The sequence below is a fragment of the Periplaneta americana genome, chromosome 8 (genome assembly GCF_040183065.1).
Source record: "Periplaneta americana isolate PAMFEO1 chromosome 8, P.americana_PAMFEO1_priV1, whole genome shotgun sequence".
Taxonomy (NCBI): Eukaryota; Metazoa; Arthropoda; class Insecta; order Blattodea; family Blattidae; genus Periplaneta; species Periplaneta americana.
The window spans coordinates 119,194,905-119,219,327 of NC_091124.1; the positions used below are offsets into that span (position 1 = coordinate 119,194,905).

Below are 24,423 nucleotides of genomic sequence, written 5' to 3' on the forward strand. Positions count from 1 at the left end.
AAACGTTTTTAGGCATACCTTCTCAAATTGAATGTATTGTTTCTGGAATGTAATTCTTTAATTCTTCTACTGCTGTAGGATGTTTAATTAACAAACACAATTTTTTACAGTAACCCCAAAAGAAATAATGCAAAGCACCAGTCGAGATGGGGGGCAATAATCCTGTGCCTCTTGAAATAATTCTGTACCTACTCTATAACAGAGAACCTTACATACTCTAAATTCAGTCTTCACTTCTGCCCGTTTCGCAACGATTAATTTATTCAGATTGCTATCTACTGTCCGTCCAAGTAGTTATGTCGCAGAGTCGTGGAAAGAGGGAAATCACGTGACAGTTACTTAACGAGGCCCTTTTATTTAAATTACTTTAAAGTTGTATAATATTACGTAGACGTTCAATTCCCGACAGAAAATGTTTTCAGAAAAGAGCTGACAGCCCAGCCACTAGCCTTTACAGAAGGGCGAGCAGAAGCGAGTGGGGGGGAAACCGGGATGCGACGTAACCAAACAGACACAGTACCTGTGCGAAAATATGATTCAATAATGAATGCACTTTATTCACTAGAAAATATGACCGTATTTCTGGAACGTACTATACTCACTCAGTACTGTATACTGTGACCGTAAGACGACTTTGATTCCATATGCGGCCTTAGTTCTGTGTAGAGTACGTGTAGAAGTTAACTAGTAGAACGGGTGGAAGGGAAACATCCTGTATATATATATATATATATATATATATATATATATATATATATATATATATATACGTGTGTGTGTGTGTTAGGTCAACAGTCCGAAGACTGGCTGGAACCTCGTGAAATCAATGTCATCATTCATGAGGCAACTAAGCCACGAGGTAATGGGGTAGGTTGGCCAGTTCCTTTCCCCTCCATTGCATACATTATTGACTAGTAGCACAGTTCACTAATCAGACTTGAGATGTATGCAACAATTGTTCTTCCTTTGACACATATCGTCAAGTGAGATGTATTGCCTGACAATAAGTAGATGTATAATCTAAAACCACAATCAGAGGTATTACCTAGCACAATTACTAATCTCAGTTTCTTCTGTACTTACAAAAACAACTTTAAATAAATTTGAATTTTCAATTCATCTTTGTAGATTATCCAATAAGTCATTATTATGATGAAGGAGTAATGTGGTTTCAATGTTTCCGTCTTGACTTATTTATAATGTCAGCCCAAAAAATATTTTTGTTAACACATTTTAATTATTTTGTGAACGTTTTAGCCCTGTATGGGCATCTTCAGACAATATAGATATCTGTACAAAGTGTATATCAAAATTATATAATACATGTGACCAATTATACAAATACTAACTTGAAGTTTTAAAAGGCAATTAAAAACACTTCTAAAAATCTAACTAAAAGTACAGCAACAAGATTAATCAATAAGTATAATAAATATGCATATTTAATATCATACTGTGATCGTCCATGACAGATAGAGATCGCAAACGGGCTATTATGTGGGATCGATAAGCTGTATTGTTACTATTATGTGTGTGAAGTCTCGTAGGTGGACACTTATTTGACAATAGGACGCATAATTAAATGTGCATATTTTAACAAAGAATACCATGAAAATGTTCGCAAATCAATGAAGGTATATAGGGTCATGGGTAACTAGTATGATTCTGAATTGGTATTTAGGCGTAAATATAAAATGTGGATGAATAGGAAGGCTTGGAAATACAAGATAAATGTAGTTTACATAAATCCAAGTAAGTAACACTATGATCACTTATTAACAAAAATGTTATAAAGATAAAATATTATTGTAAGGAGTTGCAATTATATGGTAAGTGAACATCAAATTGTTATAAGTGTACATCATTGTGATGGGTAGTATCATGTTATTGCAGAGCTTAGTAGGCCCTAGGGGAGAGTCGGGTAATATCGGACATCGGGTAATATCGGACAGTGAGTTTCTTTCCTCTACCACACGATGATAGTACCTGATTGACGTGGTTACGTTTCTGTGATGTCGCATAGAGAAACGTAACCATGTTATTCAGGTACTACCATATGGGGGTAGATGAAAGAAACGTACTGTCCGATACTACCCGATGTCCGATACTACCCGACTCTCCCCTAATACTATTAATCTCGTACTGCCGTAGACGATCGCTGTATGTTGTCAAGGATTAATTAATAATGTATAACAAATATATTAATATGTTGCTAGTCATAAATAGCTTCAGAAATAGTTGAATTGACGTAGTGATGTATGTTAAAATCGCATATTAAAATCATTTAAAACTGAAGCATTATGCAGTAGAGTCGAAATTGTGAATTCTCTGTATCGGATCTTCGACGATGTTAATTATCGACTTATAAGCAGCATGTTAAATAAACAATTAAATTTCTACTACTACCTTATCGTCTCTGAATAACCTCTGTATCTGAAACATCATTTAAAATATATAGCCTTCGTATTGCGCTGCTTAAGATTGAATCGTAAATTCTCATTCATTCTTCGCAAATCTGAAGACTGGCGTAGGTACGATGGAATCTGTCATCCTCTTATAAACCTGCAGGCTTTGTTCTGAGAATGCGGCGCAATCGAAAGAAAAATAAAAATTATTGCGGCAATGCAAACCTCTATAGGAATGTCATGGATGAAATTCTGAGCGAGAGACGCGTTCCAGCGGGAAAATTTTGAGTGGGAGGATGTACCATTCCCTTAAGCAATAAAATTTCTTCGCGATCACAAGAGACGTCGTCTGGAAGCAATGTCAGAGGATAAAGGAACTGGAGAGAAGAGACAGACAGAGTAATGACGAAACAAGTCCACATTATGATACTACTAGCTGTCACGTTTAGTGGCGATTGTATTTTACGCAACTAAGATGCAGTATTATTGTGTGCGATCGATGTCGTATGCTGTGTGTAATTAAACTCAAGGAGAGATTATTGTCTTTTTTATTATGATATTCTGTTACTTCAGCTTAGTCATCCGTGTTTAAGGGTACCTACAGTGCTTACCATTGCATCCGAACTTCGTGGATTCAAACCAGGATAATGAAGAATTTCTATAGAATCGAATTAAACAGGTTTTATCTCGCCTCACCAAGTTCCATGTTTTGCAGAGAAAGGTGAACTAACATCAGTTTCGTATATCTCTGCTGAGCAATGTCTCGAGAGATATTAATTAAAAACAAAGCGAGAAACTCAGCAGAGAAATGGAGTGCAATGGATCTTCAGAGGTCATAGCGTTTAGGGAATCTGAAAATAAGACCACCATTAGATTTAGTTTAGATTGATGCCCGTAGTTGTAAATTGGTTTTCGGCGCGGGAGTAGATCCGTGTGACCGTCTAGATTAGTGTTATATTGGAAAAGGGCTAAAATGTACTTAGCAGTATTTCCAATTCAAATTTAATAAACTACAGTTTATTTTACAGATTTGGCTTGTATTTTTCACTAGAATCCACTAGAGTATTTTTTTATTTCATTAGGTTTCTACCAAAATTTCCATAATTTCTCTACTCTACAGTTTCTCTTCAGCTATGTCTGACTTTGAGGTAAAAAACGTAAAATTGACTTAAAAAGTCTAGTGCATAAACAAGTTTATTTATTAACACATTACTACATTGGTACATTCTTAATATTAGCTACTAATGAACTGAATTTTTTCATCTTAAACAGTCTTTTACTGCATCTGAATATTGTGCTCTTCAAATAAGTTTTTAGATATGTCATAATCAAAACGTGATTTTCTCGGTTCATCTGTTAGTTTTATATTGTTCAAAATACCACTTATTGCTTCACTGCATAATTTCTTTCTCAGCTTAGTTTTAATTGCATTGATTTGGCTAAATATATACTCAACGCATGCATTTCCGTGTGGCAGAGTTACATACAACCAACAAAATTGTAAGTTCTGGAAACAACAAAGAATCATCCCCATTCATAAATTCTGAAACCGTCCTCCAAAAATGTTGGATATATCATCATCATCATCATTGTCGTCATCATCATCGTCATCATCATCATCATCATGATCGTCATCATCATCATCAAACTGAATTATTGAACTTATTATTTTTGTTGAATTTAATTTTTAAGTTAAAAATCTTAAATTTATGTATGGGACAAGAAGACCCTATAGAGTTTATATATTATTTTGTTTATTTTGTTTGGCTATTTTGTTTAATATTTAATATATTTTGTTGGGATGATGGAAAGAATTAATTAACTCTTTTTGTGTATATACATTTATTTATGAATAGTTGATCCATTTTTGTTGAGTATAAGATTAAATTACCTTAGGGATAACAGCGTAATCTTTTTTGAGAGTTCTTATTGATAAATGGGTTTGCGACCTCGATGTTGGATTAAGATTTAATTTGGGTGTACAATTTCAATTTGTTTAGGTCTGTTCGACCTTTAAAATCTTACATAATCTGAGATCAGATCGGCAAGAGCCAGGTTGGTTTCTATCTATAATTAATTTTATACCTTATTACAGGCATGTCAGAAATCAGACTCTAAGGGTGCTATTCATAGACATTTCGCAGCACGAGCTATGAGCGTACTAAGCTAGCCCCGGCTATCCAATGGTTACTTGTACAGAATTCAAATCATATCCTATCGCTAACACTGGTTTATGAATACGAAAAACGCTGATCATCAACCGGAAACCCGCGCTAAAAATGTCTATGAATACGGCCCCAAATGTGCAGTTATGTGCGCGGATCGCCGGTCTGTGCAAGTTGCATCATACAAGCGTTGCTCTTACCCGTTCTTAGCTGGAGGGGTGTACAGTAATCTATTCTACCATTCTAGGGTTGGATTAAATAGACATTTGGACATTATAAACATAGTTAGCAGAACGAAAAAAAAAACAGTTATTATCAGTGTCTATATTTGACAAATTGTAATACAAAAAACTTTAGATTTACTCAGTTATACTTCACAAAGTAGTGGCTTGTAAAGCATAATTTATTAATATGATTTTTATACAGTATTTGAAGAAAAAGAATTGCGGTAATTTCGAAACAATAAGAAACGAACAAGTATTGCATTTTACGTAGTAGGTACTAATTATTTTAAAGTAATAGACCCTACTCTTTCATTGTTCGTCAAGCATTATTATTTACTGTGACCATTGGTACACAAATGTTGAAGAAAATATTATACTCCCAATTAATTACATGCAGTAGGACATTGTGAAGTTTTTACACTGAAATCATTTCTTTGCTGTATGTCAATATAAATTAATATTAATATTAATAAATATAAATTAAGCTTAGAATTTAAATTCACATATAGTTTATTTGAAAACGTTGAGAGCAAGTATCGAAAAGTTGGGAGCTTTACTCAAAGAATTTAAAAGTGTAGTTCACAAGCTGTGAAGCGACGATATTCTCTTTATGTCAGATTTAAAGATTTATTAATATCAGTATAATGAATTAATATTGTGACGTGAGATGGAAAATTTGCCATTATATATTTTTCCAGAAAAATTTTCCGCCTTGCAAATAGTTGTTTTCTTCTCACCTTACAACCACAAGAGCCTCACATGTATTCATCACTATATTCTCATCACTTACCAGTTTATGAAATGAAAGTCGTAAGTCGTCTAACCTTTGATGGCTGTGTTAGTACAGACTCCAAAACAACGCCATTGTCAAGTACTTTTGCCGTGAGAGTACTGATTAAGATATAAGCACTGGCAATATCATATTTTGAGAACTTTACTAATCTGATCTAAATTGTCACCTCACAACACTATTACCTCGACATAGGCTGATGAAAACCTTTCATTTTAAAATAATTATTGTTGGCTGAGGAAAACATTATAACAGTTATGTTATATGATTTGTAATTTCTCTTCTCCGTTATCTGTGAACTTCTCACTTTATTTATCATAACTCATTCACAGACACAGCCAAATCGGCACTCGTACTGAAACTGTGTTACTGAAACAAAAGCTGCTGCAGGTATTGCATAGCTCTGTCGCGTTCCCCTCCAAGGCGATTCACTCCCTCCAGGTAGGGGAATAGAGAGTGCACATCGCAGAGAGACAATCGCACAATGTGCGCGACTGCACAATGTGCAGGGTTTTGACATGCCTGCCTTAGTATGAGAGGACCAGGTATCTAGAATAATTTTTGTTTTATGATTGTTATTACTTTACTATTTTGGCAGATAAATGCGATGGATTTAGAATCTTTAATATAGATTTTTCTACAGATAGTTTTTACGAGTATGTTTAAGGAGACTTTTGGTTTGTTTATTATTTTTATTTTGATAGTTTTTTTTTTTGTTAAAGTTGGGGTTGCTTTTTTTTACTTTATTAGAACGTAAAGTTCTTGGATATACTGAACATCACTCTCTATCAATTTGGTTCAAGCCATAAAGAAAGCGGGGAAATCTACACCAGCAGGACGAATTGAATTACAGTCTTTAATATTTTAGCGAAAAATGATTAGAAATATTTGAGAGATTTTACTTTCTCTGATTGTGAGTTGAAAGGAAATCTTAAATAATATATATGACGGACACTCATTGAGTAAAATTTAAAAGGTTCACACTCAAATGCTTTTCATCCTTCGAGAGAAGCTTTTTTGTCAAGAGTCGCAACTACTTTAGCACCACTGTAAATATTTTTAGGTACTTCAACTTAAAAGGATTTTCTATATTGGATTGCAGACACATTAACGTTATTAACATATTGAGATTTCAGGTACCTAATATTTCAAAATTAATAGATAAGCTCACTTCGTGTGGTCATAAATTAATTGTACTCTTGAATTTTGAGCTTGAAATTCAAAATTTAGATAAGTGAAGCCTGGCAAAGTAAACTCCAAAAATTCTAAATATAGTTTTATAACTAGATTCAACAACTTACTCAATATTCCAGTGGTAGACTCAATTCCATGAAAATTTTTCAAGTACAATAATTTTAAAGCTTCAAACTGTTCAAGTACACTATTAACAGCACTCAACATTGACAGCCATCTTGTCTGAGCTTGGTGGAGTAATTTGTGTAGTTCAACACTCAAAAAGTTTTAAAAACTTTGATTGTCTCTTGAAACTATGTTGAAAATAATTGTATATAACTCGAACAAAACTTTCCTCTTCAGAAGGTAATTTCTGGCAGGTATATGCAGCACAAAGTGCCAATGAATGACACATACACTTAATTGAAATGTATCTTTTCACAGTGACTTAACAGAGTTACTTTTCACCATCACATTATTATTTTGTTCCACCAGCATCAAACCCTATTAAGGGGTTAGGTACAGCTTAAAGGACTAAAATGTTGGAAATATTCAACATTTTTTTCTCCATTACTGTATCTTGTACAATAATGAAAATTAGTATGTATAAATCACTGTCCTTCTGCTATATGATAAACATGTTTTTATGATTTAAAAAAATTATTTATATACATATATATTTTTTTTTCAAAATTCAAAATTCACTGCGCAGTGATGAACCGTTTCCCTCATAACTCAAAAAGTATCCAACATTCTGTGATGAAATGTTTTGTGTGTATTTATGCATTCCATATCTACAATACGATGCAAAATCACTTCTCTACCTTTGATATATTCTGATAAAAATAAATTCATTTTAAAAATGATCAAACATCAAACACAAAATAAAAACAAATATTGTTTATTAAGGAATGTAGTTGAAAGAGCATGGCACTGTAAACATGAGTTTCAGCAATAAAATAAAAGAGAGAGAACATGAAAAAGTTAACAAGTTTATGAGTTATGAGGGAAACGCTTCATCACTGCACAGTGAACTTTGTATTTAAAAAAATATATATAAATATTTTCTTTTTAAATCTTAAAAATATTTTTTTCATATAGCAGAAGGATAGTGTTTTTCACATACCAATTTTCATTATTGTACAATATACAGTAATGGAGGAAACAAATGTTGAATATTTCCAAAAAATTTACTGCTGTAAAGGCTCGTCTCCACTATTAAACATAACTTGTTAAATGTTAAATTGTTTACTGTTAACATCCCAACATGTTAATTGAACATGTTAATGCTAATTTCATTTAACACTTTGTCCACACTATTAAATATGTTAAATTTGACTTCTTTGTGTAGTCCACCATAAAGTCTATGGGATTTTAATGTAGATAATGTCTTATTTTCAAACCTTGGACAATGAATTCAGATGATGATTTGGCTTTTGTAATTGCCTCTATTACTTGTTACAAGACCTTGAAAAGGAAGAAAATGAGAATGTGGGTGCGGCAATATCTTAGTAAAAGACACTATGCGGAAGACATTCTAAACGAGCTTAAAGTTTAAGATTGATTTGAATTCAAAAACTTGCTGAGAATGTCAGAACACGATTTTAATATAGTGCTGCAAAAATACTTCCTGTTACATCAAAGAAAGACACAATTTAAGAGCAGCCATTTCATCTCAATTAAAAAAATTACAGCGCCATTGATTGACTATCATATACCTACAACATGATAGATGTTAAAGGAGCGGGTAATATCATATAATTATTCTTTCCGAAGTTTTACGAATGTTAACATACATCACCAAATACGACTATTACTGACGTCACCATAGCATTAACGTTTAGCTTACGACGAGATTGCAAAAACTCTCTATTGTATTCTCAAGTACAGTTAAATAATAATTTCAGTTCTCTAAAACAGTCGGTCTTCTTTATATTTTTGTCTCTGTATTCTTTTGCAGACACATCCCACAAACAAGGCCTGAAATCAGTGCATTAATTCTATTCTTAACATATTTTCTTTCGTCCACTCCATTACTTCGAACAACTTACAGCCAACACCAAGGATCAATGATAGTATAAAAATGATCAAGATACGTGCCACAAAATCGGAAGTTAGTTGTTTCTATGGAAATTGTACGAACTTTTCCGAACTGTACCGATGCTGCACGAGCAAATGAATTGACTTGATATGTTTTTAACTTCAACATACTCAGTCAACATGTTAGGTCAATTGAGACTTGAAATATCCATGTACAAGTTAATGCAATGAGACGACGATTTCAAAGAACAACAACGAATAATTTACGTCAGGAAAGAAGAAATCAGTACCTGGAAGCGAAACGACAGTATCAAGCTCAACTACAACAAGAAAAACTCAAATCTTGGAAGAAATTCTGTACCATTAGCGAGGGAACGAATCCATGGAATGTTGTATATAAAATCGCAGCAGGTAAACTGAAAACTCCACCTAGCCTGACAACAATTCAGAAACCAGACGGTACATACACTGCAGATATAGAAAGTACCTTACGATACATGCTAGATTACTTCATTCCTGAAGACAACCTGAAAGATGACGATGACTACCATAAGGAGATAAGAAGGAAAGTTCAGGCACTTCCGAAGACGTCTGATGATAAAAACTTCACCCAGCAGGAAATACAAACTGTGCTTAAGAATTTTAATCCAAGTAAATCACCAGGTAAAGATTGAATTACTAGTGACATTTATTTGAGAGTATTCACAATGTTCCCATTATTAGTGACAATGCTGTATAACAAATGTTTAGCAACAGGGTGCTTTCCCAAACAATGGAAGAAGTCCACAATCATTCCAATAATAAAACCTGGAAAGGAACAAAGCCAAGATGCTTCAAAGTACCGGCCCATCAGTTTGATAAATATAGGTGGAAAGGTACTCGAGAAACTTCTAATTGACAGAATTCTTCATCATGTATTTTCTTCTAATCTAATGAACGATCATCAGTTCGGTTTCACCCCTCAAAAAAGTACAATTGATGCAGCTATGGCAGTGAAACAATTTATTCAAAACAATATAAGTCAGGGTAACAGTGTAGTGGTTGTAAGCCTAGATGTGAAGGGCGCATTTGACGCAGCGTGGTGGCCGAATATCCTTCATAATATGCAAGAACTGAAGTGCCCTAGAAATATTTATAAACTAACTCAAAATTACTTCGTAAGTAGAACAGCAATACTTCAAACAAATTCGGCAAAACTTAGTAAAGAAGTGAGCAAAGGTTGCCCGCAGGGATCATGTTGCGGTCCGGGCCTTTGGAATATTATGTATAACTCGCTCTTGAACCTGGACTTCTCGAAGAACTCATACATAGTGGCTTTTGCAGATGACCTGATGATGTTAACAAAAGGTGGTAATAATGTTGATGCTGAAAATTATGCGAACTCAGACTTAAAGAAAATAGAAAATTGGGCAAAGAACAATAAAGTAGAATTTAACGACAGTAAGTCGAAGGTCCTTCTAATATCAAGAAGAAGGAAAATCGTCAACAAAAAGATAAAAATATATCTAAATTATAAAAGACTTGAACAAGTAGAGGAACTGAAATATCTAGGCATTTATCTAGACAACAAATTCAATTTTGTAAAACACATAGAAAAAACAACAGAAAAGTCTCTTCACCTAATTAATATGCTCAGCAGAGTAGCAAAGCTTTAATGGGGACTTGGATATCATGCATTGAAAGCAATATATAGAGGAGCCATTGTACCTATGTTAACATATGCCGCCCCAGTCTGGGAAGAGTCTATAAGAAAACAAAAGAATATCCAGAAACTGCAGAGGACACAAAGACTCATGAATATAAAAATATCAAAAGCTCACAGGACCATATCTTATGAAGCCTCATGCGTGTTAGCCGGAGTCAAACCAATCTGTATAACAATCGCCGAAGTAGCAAAAATATATAAAGCAACACATGGTTTGATAGAAAGTGTTACTGTTGAATTCGACGCACCTCTTCCAGTAAGATTATGGCATCATCCAGCAGAGAGAATCACAATAGATGAAGTCGATCGTAGCACGCCTTATGCTATAGAGATATTCACGGATGGCAGCAAGTATCAAGGAAAGGTTGGTGCCGCTGCAGTGTTATACAAACAGGGCTCAATAATACATAAAGTAAAGAGAAGATTACATGAAGCATGCTCCAACAATCAAGCTGAGCAGTTAGCGATATTAAGTGCATTACAGCTCATAAATAGTGAGCAGATTGAACTTGAGCAGAGGAAGATAGCTATATTCACGGACAGCCAAGTAACACTGGCTCTTCTAAAAAAACTCCTCAAACCATAATAATATAATCGAGATAATACGTGAAAACATCAAAAGCCTAAAAGAACAGAACTTCATTATCCACTTCGGATGGGTCAAGGCTCATGTAGGAATAGAGGGCAATGAACTCGCGGATAAAACAGCAAAAGAGGCAGCAACAGAAGATGGTCTTGAAGTGGCATACAACAGGAAACCTAAGACCACAATTGTAACGGAAATAGAAGAAGAAGGGTTCAACGAATGGGAGAACGACTGGAAAAACTCACTTAAAGGAGCTATATGTAAGAAGTTCTTCCCGTCTGTACGTCAGAGGATGAAACAAAATATTACGCTGACAGCAGAAGTAACCGCCATGATCTCAGGCCATGGAAAAACCAAGGCATACCTGCACCGTTTCGGGATCAAAGACGACTCAACGTGTTCATGCCTTCAAGATGCACAAGCAGTAGATCACCTAATATACTCGTGTGTCAAGTTGAATAAACAAAGGGATATTCTGAAGCAGGGAATATATAGAAATCAAGATAGATGGCCAGTGTCACATGGGAAACTATTGTTAAAACACTATAAGGGATTCAGAAACTTTGTTCAATCAATAGATTTCACATCACTGTAAATATTGTAAATAGTGAAAAAACTACTCTACTTAAAATTAGTAGTAGTAGTGGTGGTGGTGGTGGTGGTGGTGGTGGTGGTGGTGGTGGTGGTGGTGGTGGTAGTTAGATATTATGTTAAAATAATTATAAGCAATTCACCACCTTTATTAAGTCAATAGACTTCACGGCAGTGTATTATATTGTAAATAGTGAAAGCACTACTCCAGTTAAAATAGTATTAGTATTAATAATTTTAAATAATTCATAAACTGTATTCAGTCAGCTGACTTTACATCCTTGTAAATATTGTAAATAGTTTACTATTAGTTTTTGTTTTAAGTTCCGACAGAATGTAAAAACAGTGTAGCAAAAAATGTGTGTAGTATTGCATTACTGCAATGGAGCATACTGAATAAAAAGGGAATTCATATAAAAAAATCCATGTACATGTTAAATTCAACATGTTATATTTAACATGTTGTTGTTAAATGTTTAGCAGTGGAGACGAGGCTTAAGCTGTACCCAACCCATTACTTTATTTACCGGTATATAAATGTTTGAATATTTGTAAATAGCTAAAGAAAAAACTGGGAAAATCGTGTCATAAGGATGGATAGAATACGCAACATGAAACAAATCCTGCGGTACGCTCCTCGTGGAAGAAGATCCGTTGGTCACCCGGCTAAGGGATGGACTGATGTGAAACTGTAACATACCACCTGATATAATACTGTACATGTGTTTTTTATATTGATGAAGTCTTAGTATACTTTGGTCATTGAAGAACTGAGTATTTATATTATACAAATTAACTGCAGTTTCATCACTTACAGAATCAAGACAAATATATATCCCTAATGTTGAAATGTTCATTGCAACGAGCAATAAATAGTCAAACTTTTTCAGAAGTGATGTCTGTTGATACATAAATGATAACAGAAAATTGCTTCGACTTTAAGGGTCGTATTCATAGACATTCTTAGCGCGGGCTTCAGATGGATGATCAGCAAATTAACGTTTTTCGTATTCATAAACCAGTGTTAGCGATATGATATGAAATTAATCCTGTACAAGTAATCATTCGATAGCCAGGCCCAGGTCAGCACGCTCGTAGCGCGGGCTAGCGAAATGTCTATGCATAGCTCCCTAAATTTTTACTTTGTATGTCAAAACTTGTCACTTCTGTTACATTTTTCATGATGTAACTGTACTTAATTCCGTTACAGGACATTTCTTCAACAGTTGTGCTCTTAATTAACATCTCTATTAACATTTTAGAAATATTGTGTTCTACTATAAATGAAGCTACCGGTGCTCTAATCTTACTTGTTTCAATTTTGTATTTTTATTTATCTTTCTTGAAATATTAGATATCCAAAACAGATTTTTGTTTTTTCACACTAATAATATTTTTATAAGCCACCAAGGCGATCTATGGTCTAGTGGCTAAAGCGCTGGACTTATAATTATGTGGAATCGAGTTCGATACCCGGTGTAGGCTATCCTCGATTTATAACATGTGTTGGGCAAGCCGTGGTCCAGGTAACACAAGGATTTTCTCCGTGAGCTCCCGTTCCCCTTTGGCATCCCAACAAATCTCCATCATCATTTCATCTCAATGCGGGTATAGCGTAGACCAGCCTCCTATGGCGCATCCTGAGCAACGACTGTGTCGGCAAGTTGATCTACACAACTGGCTTCATATGGGTGATGAAGACCAACAATCAAGTATCCGCCATTATTAAAAAAGAACATATTTTTTTAAGCTAGCTTTGTTTTTTTATTGCCGTCAAACCACTAATATATTCTTTGGCGCAAATCTGACATCTTGAAGTATTTTTCTCTTCACGAAGAGCACAAGCAACACTTGAATCTTCCTCCCATGCGCGTTTATATTTCTGTTGATAATTTTTTTCTTATTCCCTTTGAGGTTGTTTGTTGTTTTTCTTCTATCTGTATATTTAAAAATAAAAATTGTGTCCAATATTGGGATATATTTATACATTTCAAATAAATATTGGTAACTGTAATCGGTTAACATTAAACAGAAATGAATATTACCCTTAAATAATTTAAGAATTATTGTTTTCTTTCTAATCTTCTTTCTCAGCGTTTTTCACCGTTCCATATACTGTAATATATTATAATATTGCTATTTCATTTTTTTTATCGTGACCATAATCTTATGAGAGGTCACAGTCCAGAAAGTTACAGACCGATTATTTAGCCCTGACAGCTCAGCGACGCGAAACAGGGGAAGTAATCGGAGGAGGGGGTAGAGTTCCGGAGTAGAGATAAGGGCGAGCAGTCGGTAAAGGCAAGCGAGTGAATAACCCAAACACCCCTTGGCGTAACTAAATGGACTCGCCTGTCCCACGCGCACATCTCCAGCGACTGTCAGGATTAAATAATCATAATAGTATTGATGATCATGACGATAATAATAATAATAATAATAATAATAATAATAATAATAATAATAATAATAACAGTACTATATAATTCATTTTTACATTTCAGGTGTTAACGAGCGATTGGAAGACAGAATCAAGAAAGAATGACGACAACTGCAGATTCAGCTAATCCTTTATTTTGGAGTAAATACTGACAAAAATCCAAGATGCAGCTTATGGCTACAACACCTCCCAATGACGCCTCGCTAAACATCGAGAAGGATCTGCCACAGATCACAATCAAGGATGCCAACGAAGCTGTACAGAACCATATCAACAGCAACACCTTTCCTCGGTGAGTGCTTTCTGTTGACGTCATATTGAAAAGATTTGTCCTATGTTAATTAATACTCGTATCCAGTGATGACATTGCGCTATTGACTGTACAATATATTGTAACCAGAGATGCAGTGGTGACGGAAACCTTTCGGGAAAGACGGTAGGCAGTTGGGAACCTATTTTAGCTAATTTTTAGTTCTGATTCCATGTTTGAATCTCCCGCGTATCTTTGAAAGCCATACCGAAGTACTTCTGTTCTAGTCGGTACTGCTAGCTTGGCTTTTGTTTGCAATTTTAATAACCCTTCGAATGTGTGTTAATGAGGTTGATTTTTGTTTTCCGAATGTGGTATACTTGTTACTTTTATAATAAATCAGTTGAAATTTCTGAATATAATTATAGTGCCGAGTTTCTTCTTCTTCTTCTTCTTCTTCTTCTTCTTCTTTTATATAGGTCGTAACCTGTTTTTCTTCACGCTTTATCCTGGAGATTCACTAGATGTTGATTGCAGACCATCTTTCCATCTTTGTTGCGGCCTTCCTATACCTCTACTTCCTAGGGGCTATTTTTGCTATTCTATCATCCCTCATTCTTGTAACATGATTATTTATTCCATTTCTTTTTTCTTGCTTTCACAAATTTATTAATGTCTATTATTTCACACTGGTCTCTTACTTCCTTATTTCTCACCCTATCTCTTCTCGTCTTCCCTATTATCTATCTTAATGTATTCATTTCTACTGTTGTATATAGCTGATTTATTTTTTTTTTTGTGGTGGCTCGTGTTTCGGCTCCATAAGTCAATGTCGATCTTACCATTGTTTTATATATTTTAACTTTTCCTTCTATACTTAAATACTTATTTTTCCATGTTACATCCCTTAAGTAACCTGATACTCGAGCTTCTTTCATGACCTGTTCTCTAGCCTCTTTATACGTTTGGCGATCACTTGATATATTAGCTCCTAAGTACTGAAACTCCATTACTTGTTCAATAATTGTCCCTTCTATTTCCAGCTTACATCTTAACGGCTCCTTGAATATAACCATAGTTTTAGTTTCCTCTGTTGAAACTACCATATTGTATAATTTAAATGTCACCACAAATTTATGTAATAATCTCTGTAAATCATCTTCAGATTCTGCTATAAGTACTAAATCATCTGCGTAACCTACTATATTTATCTGGTTATTACCAGAGTTTGTTTGGAATAAATACGATTTATTAGTCTATTAATCAACTTATGTAGATGCTTAACCTAGCATTATTAATGGCTTTTCTTAAATGAAGTCAGAGTCATTTCTGAATATCTTCAGAAAAATTCCATTACCGCCACTGATGCCTTCACATTAATTCATAAGAGCATTCGTGCTATGTAGAGATTGAAAGAGTATCCTGGAAAATGTTTCACAGAAGCTGAAAATATTCAACTTAAAAGGGATCGATGTTCTGTGGTAAAAAAAAAAAATTAATGTAAATTAATTTCTCCAGAGTCTATCTGTCTGAACTTTAGATTGCTTACAACGGCAGCCTCTAATTGTGTTTCAGAAAGTAATGCTGCCAATGCGTCTGAGTTTAAAGCCATACTGGAATAAATGCGTGTGTTGGAACCTTCAACTTGGCCTATAGACATTGACAAACCATGGCTTGAGCGCGAGAATAAATGAGCAACAATTTATACGGTTTCACATACCATTCTACACAGTTCGTGAAGATTTTAAGGAAGTCATTGGCAGCAATGTGAAATGTGTTAAAGAAAAATTTAAAATAAAAGTAAAATTGGTTACAGCAACGTAGTCAGTAACGAGTGCTGTCTGTGAGAGGGGTTTAGTTCTGTTATCATCATCATGGCACCATCAAGAAATCGTCTGTTCGTTGAAAATGCGTCTAGTTTGATATTTATAAACTTATTAGGGCTACCAGTTTACTTGTGGATCCAAACCTTATGTAAATTCTCTTCAAAATATGTGACTGGTTCTCAGTCAAATTAGTATTAAATTGTAACAAAACTAACATAATTCAATTTAAATCCTGTCCAAATTCAACCTCGCAAATTTCTAGCACAATAATAGATCCCTATTAGAAATAACAACAACCAAATTTCTTGGCTTAAAAATCGATAATGTATTAAATTGGAAAAATCATATTAAAGAAATTACCCCCAAACTAAATTCAGCATGTTTTGCTATTAGAACTATGCAAAAGATAGTAAATATCAATACCTTAAAACAATATACTTTGCACACTTTCACTCGGTAATGAGTTTTGGAATAATATTCTGGGGAAATTCTACAGATAATAACAGGATATTCCTACTACAAAAAAAAATAGTAATTAGAATAATATTAGGTGCCAGTATATATTTTCATTAATAATCTTCCTCGTATGTAATCGTGAAAACTTTTTAACTAATTCAATAGTTCATAGCACAAATAGAACGTCAAAAAATGACTTTCATACTCCATCGGCAAGTCTATCATGCTATCAAAAAAGGAGTGCGTTATATGGCAGTAAAAATTTTTAATAGCCTCGCTATCGATATAAAAAATGAAACTCAGAACATAAGATTATTTAGTGCCAAATTAAAGAAGTGCCTAATTTCTCACGCCTTCTATTCTGTAGGTGAAATCATGACATTCAATAACGTTTAATGAAATTGACACTAAAACGTTGTGTTGTACTAGTAGACTATACTGTAAATCTCGTCTGTATATAATCATCTAGTCTGTGACTATAAATTAAGACTTTATAATAGTATTAAGTTTTTTTACTTGTTCCATATTCTAGCTGTGAAGCAATGTATGAATACCATGGAATGTTAATAAATGCAATACAATACAGCGGGAGCTAGAACATCAGACGGCTGATGACATAAGAATCATAAAGTCTCAGGTTAAAGATAATGAACAACGTAAGGTTCTTTGAGGCTCTTATGAATTTAACTTTTGTGTAAATATTTTAAACAAGCTAAATTTAATATTTATTAGATATTTTTTTATTAAATCATATAAAAAGATTTGATCAAGATTTTCTCAACTGTAGATGTTATTTCATAGGATATATTTCTGTAGTTTTAACTGAGTAAAGTCTGTTTGGATGACACTTGTAGCTCCATGTAGGCCCTACTTCATCGTAAAAGTTAGTCTGAAACTTATTCAACTTACCATAGCATCCCTGATTGTAACACATTTCACAAGACGGCAATGCGATGTGGACTCTCCTCAAAATTTGTAACACTACCACAAGAACTACAGTAATATCACAAGTTTTTTTTTTAATTACAGCTTGCGTTAGTACTAAAGTTTACATTATTTTTTACAGCGAACGCATTTTTACAACATATGAAATGTTTTGTGTAATGGTGGTGGTGCTCGCTACTACTCTAAATTCTTAAGTCTCTCAGATTGGACGTGACCATGCCTATGGTTCAGCGCTAGCACCCTGTTCTTGTATTCTGCCGGACCGGGTTCAATACACGGTCAGGTCGTTAGGGAATTTATGATGGAAAAATCAAACGTCGCAAAGATTTTTATCGGCATACTCCTGTTTCTCTCTTTTATTTCCCCAACACCTTCACTCATTTCATTACGGGATTCCGACGCTGATACAGGAACTGTTTGGGGCTTCAGGACGTCTGGCTTATCAGGCATTCGTCTGCGGACGGGGCATGGCTCAGGCAGGGCTGAGGCAGGATGGTCCAACTATCAGTATCGGATTCACAAAATACCGCTCAAATCACCTTCGGAGCTTGGACAATATTCAATGTATGGGACGCACAATGAGCCAAAAGTGCATTAGTGCATGGATCCTCCCGTGTCCGGCCTTCGGAAACCAAGCTAAGCAAGGGACTGGAATTGGCCATTTGTTATAAAACGCAAAAGTCCTTATGGCGTTTTTATTCGCTGATAACGACATTGTTATTTGCAACAACTAGTTATTTATACGGGTAGTGGACCTATAATGTGCATACGCTTGCTTTATTCCTAATATTTGTAATCAGTGTGATTAATAATGTGTCTCTTACTTACTTAGTGGCTTTTAAGGAACCCGGAGGTTCATTGCTGCCCTCACATAAGCCCGCCATTGGTCCCTATCCTGAGCAAGATTAATCCAGTCTCTATCATCATATCCAGCCTCCCTCAAATCCATTCCAGTATTATACTCCCATCTACGTCTCGGCCTCCCCAAAGGTCTTTTTCCCTCCGGCCTCCCAACTAACACTTTATATGCATTTCTGGATTCGCCCACACGTGCTACATGCCCTGCCCATCTCAAAAGTCTGGATTTAATGTTCCTAATAATGTCAGGTGAAGAATACAATGCGTGCAGTTCTGTGTTGTGTAACTTTCTCCATTCTCCTATAACTTCATCCCTCTTAGCCCCAAATATTTTTTTTTTCGGATTTCAACGATTCACAATTATGAAATAATTAATTTGTAAATGCAGTTTTCATGATACTTATTATGTAGAAACGGTCATAAGAAAATAACTGTTTTATATATGAAAGGACTGTATACTTTGCAAAAGAATCTTCACTTCAGAGTATTTTAATTTAATATGTCAGCATTTTTAAACATGTACATTCATTAACGTTTTATGATATTTTGCATTTTATACTTTATATTTTAATACAATATGGTTAATGTAACCCATTGCACATCAGTATAACAGTTAAATAGAGGTAACATGATCTGAAGATGGTTTACAAAACATTCATCTAGTAAAATGAAATAAAATAAAATATCACACCATTATATAAGATAAGTTTATGACGAACTTTAAGAAAACTTTGTTCAATTAAACCCACATATTTTCCTAAGCACCTTATTATCAAACACCCTTAACCTATGTTCCTCTCTCAAAGTGAGAGTCCAAGTTTTACAACCATAAAGAACAACCGGTAATATAACCCTTAATCCTTTGCTGTGGTCGTGCCAGAGATTCAGTCCCATTCCGAGGCTTATTTGAAGGTTTCGTAACAAGCTGTTTTTTACGGTGATGTGTCTCTACCGTTATTAAATCAAATTTCACAGCTGTTCCATTGCAGGTCCCGAAACACTTTAGACTGGCGGGATGTTAAGGCTATCACCTCACGAAACAATCGGCACTGAGTAGCTATAGAAATGTTATTCCTACGTGTTCGCCGCCTTTATCCCCAACGAAGCATCCTGGTACTAATTTCTAATAGACTAATAGAGGCTGAGTACATCATAATGCCATAGTGCGGCAGGAAGGATTACATCAATGGAGAAAATCCATTACCCCGTCGGCAATCGAACCCGCGACTTTCTGTCTTACAGCTCAACGTCTTAACAGCAACGCAACTATACGCTCCAGATAAATATTTTTCTATAAATTTGAATTACTATATATTTTATCTGTAAGCAGTAGTCCAGACATTATTTTCATCGCCTACAGTATCAGATTCAACGGTCGTGTTTCTGTCAGGATTAAGAAGTCTGGTTGTTCAAAATTGAAAAATCAAATACGCACAATTATGTCTAAAGTCTCAAACCAAATAATTTTAATAACACTAGAGAATTCGAAAACTAATGTTGAAACTATAATTTTTGCAAGTTAAATTTATTTACGAAGATGTCAATATGAAAAAATTTCAAAAGTAGTTTCCTATCACGTTAAAGATGTTGAAGACGACCGTTCTAAAGTCTTTAAGATTTCTTTGAGAGAGAATGCCTCACAGAGGTTGTTTAATTTCAGGGACAAATCCTAGGCATATGTCTGGTGAATGCGGTGGATCTTCGAGGAATATCAGTTCCATCCTCCACTCAGATTAATCACTGTGATCACGTGGACATCATCACTAGCAGCAATGGGTCTTTTAGCGCCCTGTCTCTGTCCGCTGGATTCTCTTCCTTTTCCAAAGACTGTTGTGCGTATGTCATTTCTTTCGTGCCCGTGCGAATTCTTTAGGTCTCGTATTTTCAAGATACTTGAAACACGTCAACGCAGGTTCCTAGCAACCATCTCCCCCTCATGTTAAAGCCGGATGCACGCACCCCTGTGCTGTAGTGCAGAAATGGTTGAGAGCCCGGCGCCTAGTAGGCTGATGACCAAATGGGCAAGAAAGCGCGTGTCTTGCTATAAGACACAAAGTTTTCGCGGGCGTTCTGACGTCACAGCGTCATAACGCTCACACCCACGCCAAAGAGGGGGAGAAATGGTGCGAAGCCCGAGTGTGTACTCGTATATAAGGCGGATCCAATTGCCATAGGGTCATTCGTTGCCGGCTATGGGGGCAACTACCATGCTCCCTCTGCCACCGACAACATTTCTTTCTCTGATCCAGCGTGCTGTACTTCGTCGGACCGGGTTTTCACGGCCGACACTTACCCCCGGAACAGAAACGCATTGCCGGCTCTGTCTCCGCTTCCCCGTTCCAATCTCTCTAACCAAGCTATCCTAGTATAGCTCTTCTTGACTACCTCTCCCCCCCCCCGTTTATCACCTTGTCTTGATTTCACGCGTTCGAACCCTTTTAGAAAACAGTGTGTTTTCTATCCTTGACTTCCCTCTCTGTGGACGCCCATCGCCGGACATTTGTCAGCGGAGCTCGTTAGCAGAGAGTAACCCCTCCACCTCTCGTCGGTCGTCGAATCGCGTGCCGTTTGCAGAGCTTCAACGGGTGAGAACTTCCCCCCACCCTTGCTTCCCGTCATTCAGTTTTCCTACCCACCGTATTCGCACCCCCTTTGGAGCAAACTCTCTCTTCAGTTTTCCCCAGGCACTCCCGTTTCTCCTCTCTCCTCTTTTCTACGTTGCTAGCCCGATCACTTCATACCAGCCCTCTCTCTCCCTCGTCTTGTCTTCATTTCTCCCCAGGCACTCCCGTTACTCCTCTCCAATATTCTCAGTCATGGCAACGGCACGCTTTCAAGTTAGCTTCAGCCAGAGTCACAGGGCCAAAAACGGCAATATTCTAGATTTCTCAGACACTCCCGTTTCCCCTGCCCACGAACAGGAGAAGGACACTGTTTATTTCAAATAAACAACTATATTTGTATCAACGTATTTTCTTCCTACATCATCTTATAAACCCCCACCACAAATTTCATCATCCCCTTGTCACGTCACTCCCGTTTCCCCTCTCTACACTTGGGCCAACAGTTTGTCAGCAGAGGGACGTCAACGGAGGACGGCGCACGACAAGACTTTCAATCCCATGGCAACAGTCTGTTATGACAGAACCTTCTTCTCACGTGCTTCTTGCAGCGCCATATAGTAACCATGTCATCCTGGAGAGCACACTGACGTCGTAATGTGAATGAAGTTAGCACAGTGTGCAGTACCAATGGTTGCCTAACCTGTCCGTAAAGGTAGTGCCAGCAAAGAGAAGTGGTCACTTCGATTATCGACATACAATATTTTCCTATGCCACTATTTATTATATGTTTTGGAGAATTACATATAACACATAAAAATAATTGAAAATCTAAATTGACTAACATACGAAGTCCACAATATACCGAATTTGATTTTTAACCGGACGTATGTTGTGTTTACATAAGCTACCATAGTGGAAAAAGAATAACTTATCCCAAGTCCGATTCTAAGCTACGTGTTTTCGAATCCTACAAATATTGTATTTATATCAATAATCTTATACTAGAAGCTGATGTGGATTTCTTACTTTCCTGAACAATTTACTTCAATGAACTTGGGATGTTTGTCAGTTCAGGTCTTTAATTCATCTTGAGGAATCACTTTAATATAAAATAAAATACTGTACCCAATTGAGACGTTCTATACATTTGGAGCTAAATGAGTTATGTGAGCATTAATGTGCCAAATCAAGAACAGACATCATTTTCATTTTTCAGTCGTAATGAAACTGACAGTATCAATCATGACTACTGACTACCCACACAGCAGATTTGAGGTTCTGCAGAGTACGTTATATTTAGTCTTTGTGATTTAGAGTGGATCGGGGGAAGATGCCTTACTTTTTCTTTGATTAAAAATTTAAGATACTATTCATTTAGTTTTGAATTTCATATTGAAATATCAAAGTCTGGAAGGTATTTTGAAACTATGTCTTTGGTACAAAACAGAAAACATTAATTATCTTGTTTATAGATATAGGTATTCTTCTTGCCTGCACTGTAGGCATCTTTCCCCAATAGTCGGGTAAGATGGCAAATGCAATTAACACATTTACTGATATAGGCCTATGTATTTTACCTGAATTTGATTTGATACATGTATATAACAAAATTGACTTAATCTAAAGCTCATGACACTTTTTCACTCGTTTATCAATACTTAGCAACACAATCATTGCACATATTTTATTGCCGTGTGGAAGGCTCGTGAAATCACTTCTTGCACACAATGAATTCAATCCAGTACATTTTTTGTCATCATTCTTTTTCAGGTGGCGTTTAAGGGTACGGTAAGGAATCCCGTATACTTGCAATGCTCTAAAACAGTTCATACCCTCTGTTACAACATGTTCCATCGCAAGTTGAAGACTGTCCTCAATCCACTGACTTCTATCAGAGCATCTTACGTAATGTTTAGGCTACACATTCCCTGCAATAAAACAAAAAATAAAACTCTTGCAACAAGTTGTCATGTTACCCCGAAAAAAAAGTGATCATCTTCCCCAAGTATCGGGGTAAGATGCCTAGTGCTGTGACGTAACCTAATATGGCGAAACAAGGTCGTTGGTTGTTAACAATACAAACTTTAGAACCTTTACTGCAATATTCATTACAAAGGTTTGACAGTTATTACGAATTCAAGGATGTATTAAAATTTTAACATACCTTTGAAATTATTTTATAGCAGAAAAATGAGCTTTATCTTGCTCTTCTTCTTCTCACAACAAGAACTCGTGGCAAAATGAGTTAGCTTCCACTCTACAGACATTCAACTGTCTCAGTTATCATGAAGACATGCGCGTGGCGTTCTCCCTTGGAGGAATGTGAAACTACAAAGAAATAAGCGTCTTCCCCCGATACTCATCTCCCCCCGATTCACTTGTAGAAATCTTCAATTCTAATTTTCAGAACAGTAAGATTTTGGCGTGGCATATTACTGTCCCAAGGCTTTCAATTTCAAACCTCGAAATCGCTTTAAGAAGGGTTTGAGCCCATGAAAATTCTATGACAATTAACTGTATCTAAATCTTTTAATTGGATCTCTTTATTCTATCTTATTACCGCGATTAGCGATTCTAACAATAAGATTTTTTAGCCATTTGCATCTCTCTAGGAATGATTTCAACGACGGAAATACTGCAGTAAGCACTCGTGCATCGAGGACGTCCCTGAAAGAGTAAATGGAACTGTCCCAAGCATGTTTATGTGCGATGTGGTCCTTTTCTACATTAAATACGTATACGTTCCACTTGTGTCACAAGAAAATAACGGGCAGGTAGCATGTTTGTTTACTCGCAAGGTAGCCTATTTGCATTTCATTTTCCGAGTCTCGCCTTAACGAAGCAGCTGCATAACGATGCCGCACTGGCGACTCGAATCCAATGTCTACGTACAGTATGTCGCGTGAGAATGGAACTAAGAGTGGAGCATATGCGAGGAGAGGAAGAGGAAAAGAAGAAAAGTGACACAAATAACAAAAATGCCAAAAGAGAATAGAAGGAGATGGATAAAGAATATTGTGACTAAAATATAAAGGAAAGTAAAAGTAACAAGAAAAAAAATAAAGAAGAAAGCAACAGAAACAAAGAAAAGAAAGTAAAAGGAAGAAAGAAGGAAAGAGAGGAAGATGAAAGAAAATAAAGAGAAAGGAAATGAAAAGAGAGGTAATAACATAAATAACAACTTAATAATGGAGAAATAAAGACTGAAAGAAAGAGAAAGGAAGGTAGGTACGGCAATAATCTGGAAGCAAAGAGGAGGAGGATAGATCGAACGAAAGAAATAAACAACCAACGAAAGAAAAGATTAAATAAAAGGCCGGCAGACAGGCAAGTAGACAGACAGAAGAACAATGAAAGAAACAAATAAGAAAAAAGCTAGAGGGAAATAGTGTAAGTTTGAAACGA

The 24,423-nt window shown here is 35.7% G+C and overlaps 1 long non-coding RNA gene across 1 annotated transcript in view; it reads left to right on the forward strand.

Moving 5' to 3' along the window:
* Positions 1-23,010, forward strand: part of LOC138704333 (uncharacterized) — a 141,294-nt gene extending 118,284 nt beyond the window's left edge. Inside the window, exons 2-3 of the long non-coding RNA XR_011333321.1 lie at positions 14,184-14,411; positions 22,789-23,010. This is a non-coding gene — a long non-coding RNA (uncharacterized lncRNA). The remainder of the gene's footprint in view (positions 1-14,183; positions 14,412-22,788) is intronic.
* The last annotated feature ends 1,413 nt before the right edge of the window (positions 23,011-24,423 follow it).